Raw genomic sequence first — 9,457 nt, forward strand, 5'->3', positions numbered from 1 at the left:
TGGTATGTATTTTTGATAACAAGGAGTTTCAAGTAAACCAAGTTTTTTAAAGAAAACTTTAAACTTATGTGTATATTTCTGGAGAGGGGTAGCTTTTAAAGAATGCCTGATTTCTAATTTTCATTCATTTGCTCCATAAGTCTCTGAGATTTTGCTAAGGTTCTTAAAAGGTGCTCATACTCCCTCCCTCCTCAAACTATGACCTTCAAAATACCTTCAAATCATGAAATTGTTGGCATTGCATAGTTAATCTTTGCCAGGTTAGAGTAGGATAATATTCTGGACAGTAGAAGTGATTTCTGAAACGCAAAGTGCCCTCAGGCTACACACTACCTGGGAATTGGGCATGCTATAGTTTGCAGTGCAATTCTCCAGCCAAAGAATGTGTAAAAAAAATGCATATATTGGAGTAAAATGTGCATAGAAATATATATATTAGTGAAAATAACATACCAAAAAGTGCACTATGTTAGGTAAAATTCCATGCCAAATATATATATTAGAAGAAATTTGCACTAAATGCTGATTACTTTTCCTGGGGATTTTTTTTTTTTAATCACAGACTGATGTGCAGAACTGAAAAACAAGACACTGAGAGAAACTGACCTGGGCAGATTTCCTCATCCCTATGTGCAGAGAGTTGGGGAGCATGGACTACTTGTGGGATGACCGGAGGCAAAGGAGGACTTTGTGAGAAGGCTGCTGAGAAGAGCTTCCAGAAGGTGACACTTTTCTTGTGCCAGGGGCACTACGGAGAAGGCAGACTGCACCTGTTGACATTTCCTCTGCAGCAACAATGAAAGGTGTGTGCAGGAGCCCCATATTCTATTGCAAGCAGGAGTCACCCTAATTCATGTGAGCCCAGGCCCATGCTTTGGGGAAGAGCCCTGCAGTGGGGAATTCCCCCGTGGCTTCCTGAAACACGATCGCTCAGACAACAGGAGCCGCTCTCCTCCTTTTCCTGATGAACTACATGGCACGAAAGACAAGAAGAGGCATCTGGGTATGCTTGTCCGCTCCGCTCTCTGGCCCACAGGAGCACCAGGGCAGCGGCGGAGGGAAGATGAGCAGTGCGAAAGGGCTGGCTCCAGAGAGGGGCTGCTTAAAATGGCGCTCAACCAGCTCAGCCCAGCTCCCTTCCTCCTCTAGGCAGGGCAGGGAGAAGCCAGGAGGAGGGAGGAAAGAGGCACCACCGCAGTGTGTGAAAGGGAGACGGAAATGGAAAGATGCAGTGGGGGGAAATGGCGCAGCCCAAACGGACAGAATCCCCATCCTGAGGGCAATGGGGCCTGATCCGGCCAGTGGGCTTTGTTTGTCGACCCCTGGCCCAGACCCTCCAAGTGTCCCTATTTTACAGGGACAGTTCCAGATTCACAGACGCCGTCCCAGTTTCTGATTTGATCCCGGAATGTCCCACTTTCCCTTAAGGAAAGGTAAAGGGACCCCTGACCATTAGGTCCAGTCGTGACCGACTCTGGGGTTGCGGCGCTCATCTTGCTTTATTGGCCGAGGGAGCCGGTGTACAGCTTCCAGGTCATGTGGCCAGCATGACTAAGCTGCTTCTGGCGAACCAGAGCAGCACACGGAAATGCCATTTACCTTCCCGCTGGACTGGTACCTATTTATCTACTTGCACTTTGACGTGCTTTCGAACTGCTAGGTTGGCAGGAGCAGGGACCGAGCAACAGGAGTTCACCCCATCGCGGGGATATGAACCGCCGACCTTCTGATTGGCAAGTCCTAGGCTCTGTGGTTTAACCCACAGTGCCACCCACGTCCCTATTTTCATCAGAGAAATGTTGGAGGGTATGGAGTTATCCGACCCCCGAACCAAGGAGATAAGTAACTGGACAACTTTTAGAAGACATCTGAAGGGACCCCTGCATAGGGACGTTTTTTGGGAGGTGGGACAACAGAAAAATACAGCTACTGTCTTGGAAAGTAAATGAAAATAGCGCCTTTCTGACTTCAGCGTGCTATACACAGACATATGCACACACATGGCAGACAGCAGGAGGAACGCCTTTTTTAAAGGCAGGAGAACTGAGAAATGAACAGGAAAGAAGTCTGAGGGCAGAGGGTGGCATTGCTCACCTGGCTTTCTACTGGTTACCATGGGGGAATGAGGGCTGAGGCAGCGGGGACTTCGACGCAGTGTTGTTAATACAGGTCTCAGAAACAAGCTTTTCCTGGTGCAGCCTTGGCCCTGTTGATGGATTTGAGTTGTGGACTCAGGTCTTTGCAGAGCAAACCTTCCTGTCTGGGCCCTGCAGAGAGGTAGGTATGCGAGAAGCATGTGGCGCCATCTAAAGGCGAAGGCAGACAAGAGATTTCCAGAGCACTGCAAGCAAACGGAAAACGTGTTCTCCCTGCGTTCAGTCCAGCAGTACTTTCTCCTTCCACGCTGGAGCTCTGGAAAAACGGGTTCCCCAAGGTTGCAGCACAAGCCACCCGAGGAGAGCACTGATTGGCTGCTGGCGGTGATGCCATTCGGAAATCTCCTCCCATTTCCCAGTTTTGCACTTTTTCTTTTGGGGAAATATGAAGGGTGGTTTTTTGGGCGGGGGAAGGGGGGAGTTATTAAAGTGGGGGGGGGAGAGAGAGCTGACATACTTCCAGCATTTTATTTTATTTTATTTTAAAAGAAGGCTGCTTACCTGATACATAGAAAGAAAGGCAAGATTTATGGCTGAAGCAGGGTTTGCAGATATCCACGAAATTAAAAGACGCCTGCTTCTTGGGAGAAAAGCAATGACCAACCTAGACAGCATCTTAAAAAGCAGAGACATCACCTTGCCGACAAAGGTCCGTATAGTTAAAGCCATGGTTTTCCCATTAGTGATGTATGGAAGTGAGAGCTGGACCATAAAGAAGGCTGATCGCCGAAGAATTGATGCTTTTGAATTATGGTGCTGGAGGAGACTCTTGAGAGTCCCATGGGCTGCAAGAAGATCAAACCTCTCCATTCTGAAGGAACTCAGCCCTGAGTGCTCACTGGAAGGACAGATCCTGAAGCTGAGGCTCCAATACTTTGGCCACCTCATGAGAAGAGAAGACTGCCTGGAAAAGACCCTGATGTTGGGAAAGATGGAGGGCGCAAGGAGAAGGCGACGACAGAGGACCAGATGGTTAGACAGTGTTCTCGAAGCTACCAGCATGAGTTTGACCAAACTGTGGGAGGCAGTGGTAGACAGGAGTGCCTGGCGTGCTCTGGTCCATGGGGTCACACAGAGTCAGACACGACTAAATGACTTAACAGCAACAACAACAAATGCCATTCAAACGGCGAAGCTGGGAAGAAGCCTCATTCAGATCATGACTAATGGACCCACTGTGAGTTTTCTGTTGGGTAAGAGCTATAATTCAATACAGAAGGCTCAGTTGGTAGAGCTTGAGACTTGTAATCTCAGGGTCATGAGCCCCACGTTGGGCCAAAGATTCCTGCATTGCAGGGGGTTGGACTAGATGACACTCGTGGTCTCTTCAACTCTATGATTCGATGATTCAACCTCCAGCATCACCAGATAGGTGATGGAAAAATCCCCCATCTGTTACCATGGGCAACCACTGCCATTCTCTGCAGACGATGTTGAAGTAGACGAACCAATGTTGTGATTTCTATGATATTTGAATTATGCCTGTCTATACTCCCAAAGGGCCCTGATGGCAATCAATCATAACTCATGAGAGCAAAACAAGGGAAGTGTTTCCTAATGCTCTTCAAACTTCATGTTCGTATCCCAAGGTTAGACAGTTAGCCTTTCGCCAGGTTGGACAACCTTGAGCAATATTTTGCATAGTGCAACCTCTCTGTGTGTTGTTAAAAAGAGACAGAGAGAACACCCTTTTACTATGTCTGGGAACAACTTAAATCAGGTTTTCCCACAAGTGAACATATCTGCTTCTTACAGCTACCCAGCTTCTTACAGAGCCAGTGTGGTGTAGTGGTTAAGAGCGGTAGTCTCGTAATCTGGGGAACCGGGTTCGCGTCTCCGCTCCTCCACATGCAGCTGCTGGGTAACCTTGGGCCAGTCACACTTCTCTGAAGTCTCTCAGCCCCACTCACCTCACAGAGTGTTTGTTGTGGGGGAGGAAGGGAAAGGAGAATGTTAGCCGCTTTGAGACTCCTTAAAGGGAGTGAAAGGCGGGATATCAAATCCAAACTCCTCCTCTTCTTCTTCTTCTTCTTCTTCTTCTTCTTCCCCTGTCACCTGGATAGGCATATTTAGAATGACAGAAAACCCCACAGTTTACCTGTGCATCATTCTGTTAGTGCATAGGAGTGTGTGTAATGCCAAGAGTATTATTGACTGCACGGTTTCAGCTCATTCTCATATGGTCACGTTCTTTTTATACAATGCCACCTGTCTGAGTTAAAGATAATTCGGTGCCTTTTTTTTTTAAGGAAGGCGGCTGCTTGGCAAGCAGACTGCAGTGTGCTTTCAAAAACCCAGAGACAGATGCTTTGAGGCAGAGCTTATTTTTAAAAGTGGTATTTTTTTTAACTTTATATAGCTCAGGACCCCGTGCAATTAAGGGTTGCAATATTTTGAAGAGCAAAAAAGAGGAAACATTTGTCGACTCCTCCTTTTCACTGTGGATCACCGTGATGGCTCTCATTTTACATACCCATGAAAAAGAGGCCATGTCCTGGAAAAAGAGGCCATATGGCAACCCTAGGATCACCTTTCCCCCTATGAACCTGCCTGGACCCTGAGATCATCACCTGAGGCCCTTCTCCATGTGCCACCTGCAGAGGTCCAGAGGTTGTCATGGAAAGAAGAAGCCCTTTCTATAGTAGCTATGAAATGCTCTTCCTTGAGAGGCCAACTTCGTCACCATTTTTGTTATGGGGCAGGTGGACACTGCTGGTGCCGGGTGCTGGGCAATGCAATTCTTCTAGAAGGTTCTGGAACTCACCCTGAACATCTCCCTCGTTGTCTTAGAATTGCAATGGTGCCTACCTGAGAGGTGCCGGAACTAAGTTCGAATGAGTTCCAGCTGTACAAAAGCCCTGTTTTGTACATGCAAATTATCTTAGGCTCCATCTTATCTTCTTGTACACTCTATGGAAAGATTAGGCTGGTGGGCTTCTCTTCTGGGCTTAAGACCCTGGCAAATGTCAATGCTCCTTTGGGAGGGATAGAAATTTAATGCTCACAGGAGTTAAATGATCTAGCTTTTTTCCTGGAGTCATGCAGAGTGATGCAGTACTCAAAGCCTTAGTGATGAAGTCAACTCCACACACAAGACTTTGAAGATGAGTCTTTTACTTGCAGGATGGCAACTATTACAAGCAATATCATAAAGGTAAAGGGTAAAGGGACCCCTGACCATTTGGTCCAGTCATGACTGACTCTGGGGTTGCGGCGCTCATCTCGCTTTATTGGCCGAGGGAGCCGGCGTACAGCTTCCAGGTCATGTGGCCAGCATGGCTAAGCCGCTTCTGGCGAACCAGAGCAGCGCACGGAAACGCCGTTTACCTTCACACCGCAGTGGTACCTATTTATCTACTTGCACTGTGTGCTTTCGAACTGCTAGGTTGGCAGGAGCAGGGACCGAGCAACAGGAGCTCACCCCGTCGCAGGGATTCAAACCGCTGACCTTCTGATCGGCAAGCCCTAGGCTCTGTGGTTTAGCCCACATCGCCGCCTGCATCCCTTAGAGCAGTACCATACCCATATACTAAGTCCAATGCAATGTGTTTCACTCCCTTGAGCCCAAGACAGGGTCTTCTTGCTTCCAGAACTCCTTCGTAGCAGTGCATAAATTATCAGCCCATATCTTGTCTGTCCTCACAAACTCCTGCGGACACAGCATCTGCTTGGAGTTTCCACAGTCAGCAAAACAACGGCTTAACAACCAGCCAACTTTCAGCTGCCACCCTTTCTATCTATGACACACACTTTTAAAGGGATTTAACAAATTAACAAGGCAACGATCCAGCATTTCCGTGACCTTAACTGGAGTCACAAGATTTTGCATTCCCATGACACAGGTTTTCTTTTCCCTCAGTACATTTTATTCCTGGTAAAATACATTTTCTAATAAATATAGCACCGCCAGAAATATAAACGTTAAAACCCAGTCTGCTCACTGCATGCTCCTTCCGCAGAGCCAACTTCACCTGAGTTCACCATTGCCATTTTCCTGGTGTAAACTCAGCTGGGTTGCTGACTTCAATCAAGGGTTGAAATCATTGGCAAATGAGACTGATGAGTTATCTGAGCAGTCAGGTAGACTCCCTGTACTAAGCTCATCTGTGATGGCTGGTGGTCCTCTGCAGGTTATGTGAAACAGGGTATAGCAATTTGAGTGTTGGACTAGGACTGGAGGTTCAACCCACATCCTCAGACTTTAGCCTGATCAACACTCTCAGCCAAACCTACCTCATGGGGTGTCAGGGACTGGGCAGAGGAGGAGTGGTGGAGACCGCCTCCCCATGCTGACCCTTCCAAGGAGGAGGAAAAGGAAGACAGCATAGATTTACAACAGGGGTTTGAGGAAGGTCGCAGCTCAGAGGCAGATGAGGGGGAAAGTTGGGAAATTATGGGAGATTCAGAGCAACACCCAGTTGACACGTTGTCATTAGAAAGCATTCCAGACCCTTCATCTCCCAGAACCCGGTGAGCCTTGAAAGTAGGAGAGCAAAGAGCTCAAAGACAGAGGGCACATAGTGGCACCTGTGGAGGAGGTGATGACGATGATGAATGAGGAAGTGGGAGAGACGGAGGGGTGGAGATTCACTCAGGACAATGCCATTATCCAAGAGGCTGGATTCTATAGCCTCTCTCTGTAAAGACTGAAATAAAAAAGGACTATAAGAAACTTTTCCTCGTCGTTATACTTTCCTGGGCAACCAGCCGGGAGCCGCGGACAGCATCCTGACATAGGGCTATTATGAAGATAACATGGGGCAAATGGAGTTATTTGGAGGAAAAGGGGATGTAATACAGTGGAACCTCAGGTTGTGGATGTAATCTGTGATGGAGGCACGTCTGCAACCCGCAGAGTTCGTAACCTGCAGCGCTGCAATTTAGTGCTCCTACGCATGCACGTGACGCGATTTAGCGTTTCTGCGCATGCACAAGGGGCGAAACCTGGAAGTAACCCTTTCCGGTCCGCAACCTGAAAACGCATAACCCGAAGTGTCTGTAACCCGAGGTACCACTGTATGTAATAAATAAACAATGGGATCTGCAGGTTGCAGTCAGAGGAGCAAGGGTTCACCCAAATTCTGGTCCCACCCAAGCTTGACACATCCCATGGGTTAATTTTAGCACGTTGCTTAATTCCGAATGACTCATTTGGGTCACTTGGCTTAATGAATCATACCATTGCAGCAATGAGAATAGAATGAAAATATGAGTGGAGCAGCTGAAGAAAGAAAAATGCAAGTTGGAATCCTCAAAAGAGCGATCGAAGAGACCTTCCTTCCTTCCTTCCTTCCTTCCTTCCTATACCGCTTTATATTTTTAATAAAAAATCTCAAAGCAGTTTACAGCATATTAAATCAACAAAACAATAAAACAATAGCTGGGCGATGTTCCTCCGGCCTCATGAGGAGCCTCTTTTGTAGGGATGGGTGAGTGTGGGCCTCACCCCCTAGGCCAGGTGGAAAGAGCCTTGCGGGGAGCGGCCTCCACGCCTCACGGCTTGGCGATGTTCCTCCTGCCTCATGAGGAGCCTCTTTGGTAGGGCTGGGTGAGTGTGGGCCTCACTTTGAAGAGGGTGACCACCGACAATATCATTGATCCATGTGCTTGCTGTTGTAGGAACTACTAAAGTTGTAAGCACCTACCCAACAGCTTCTGATAGTTTGGTAATGGGCAGGGCTTTTTTTCAGCCGGAACTCAGTTCCGGCACCTGTCAGGTGGGCGGCCATTGCCATTCTAGGAGAATGAGGGATGTGTTTGTGGTGGCTTCTGGCACTCCTTTTTCTAGAAAAATAGCACTGGTAATGGGTAAAGGATTCAATGTGAACCAGACCATAGAATTAGTGCAGGGATGGAGAGGCTACAGTGGGCGGAGTAAGAAATTTAAATTTCACCTTTGTACAGTGGGCTACCTTCTTGAGGTATTTGCATACTCCTCCCTTTCATCTATGCAGGCAGGCACAAAACCTCAGGGTGAAAAGCAGGGCCAGGGTGGAGTGTAGCTTGGAAGCATCCCAAGAGCCAGATAGAAAGACCTAGAGGGCCAAATTTGGTCCCTGGGCTGAGGTTCCCTATCCTTCCCTTAGTGCCTCCCTGCTCAGAGCCAACCCAAGACATTTTGCTGCCTGAGGCAAATGACAAGACAGCACCCACCCTGCAAAATTCAATGTACTGACATTTGCTGAATCTTCAATACTGGTTACAGGAAAGCATGCTCTGCTGCCCCTGAAGGCAATAGACTAGTTTAGCCAGTGTTGGGCAATCTATATGATGCATCCTCCTCAGACCTCCAACACCTTACTCTTCCAGTGTGGTGTAGTGGTTAAGAGCGGTGGAGACATAATCTGGGGAACCGGGTTCGCGTCCCCGCTCCTCCACATGCAGCTGCTGGGTGACCTTGGGCCAGTCACACTTCTCTGAAGTCTCTCAGCCCCACTCACCTCACAGAGTGTTTGTTGTGGGGGAAGAAGGGAAAGGAGTATGTTAGCCGCTTTGAGACTTATTCGGGTAGTGATAAAGCGGGATATCAAATCCAAACTCTTCTTCTTCTTCTCCCTCACTCCCCTTCCAAGTTGGCTTCCATATTTTCATTTGGGAGGGAGAGAAAGTCAACATTTGACAGCATCTGACAAGGTCTGAATACTGACTCTCCATAGCATTTGGCATATTTCACATTAACCTCATTCCTCCCTTTAACTAACCCACAAATACTCTTCTGGAAAGGTGGAAACCCCAAACGCTCCATACGCTGAATGCAAATTTCAAAGTTTGAAAAGCATGCAAAATTTCAAAATTTCGTTCCAGATTTGGCAAACGATTCGGCAGATAAGCTGCTGCAACTCTGTTCATCCACTCTTTGATTCAAAACATCAGTGCAACCCTCAGATTACACTCTTTTCTAGCGCAAATAAATAGTGCATTATGCCTCTCAGGCTTAAAATATTCAGTAGCGCTAAGATTTTAATGAGACAAAGGGCTTTTGTTGAAAAGACAGGTTTCACTTCTTTCCTTGGTAAGAAAACATTGCTGGGACTAGGGAAGATACGTCAGTGGGTGCGCACTCGTTTCGACAGGTTTTCCTGGCTGTTGAGCTATTATGTGCTCAGGCTGAATTTCAACCTCTGCACAACTGGAAAATTTAGCCATGGGATAATTCCTCACAAACAAATTACAGGGCCTGAATTGGTTCCCATCAAAAAAAAAAGAAAGGAGGAGGGGAGCCTCATCAATGGAAAACATTGCTAACCTTTTTTAAAAAAAAAGAATTGCGATGGAAAATACAACATCCATCCTCATGGTAT

This window comes from Podarcis tiliguerta (assembly GCF_965153285.1).
Source record: "Podarcis tiliguerta genome assembly, chromosome: 3".
NCBI classification, from domain to species: Eukaryota; Metazoa; Chordata; class Lepidosauria; order Squamata; family Lacertidae; genus Podarcis; species Podarcis tiliguerta.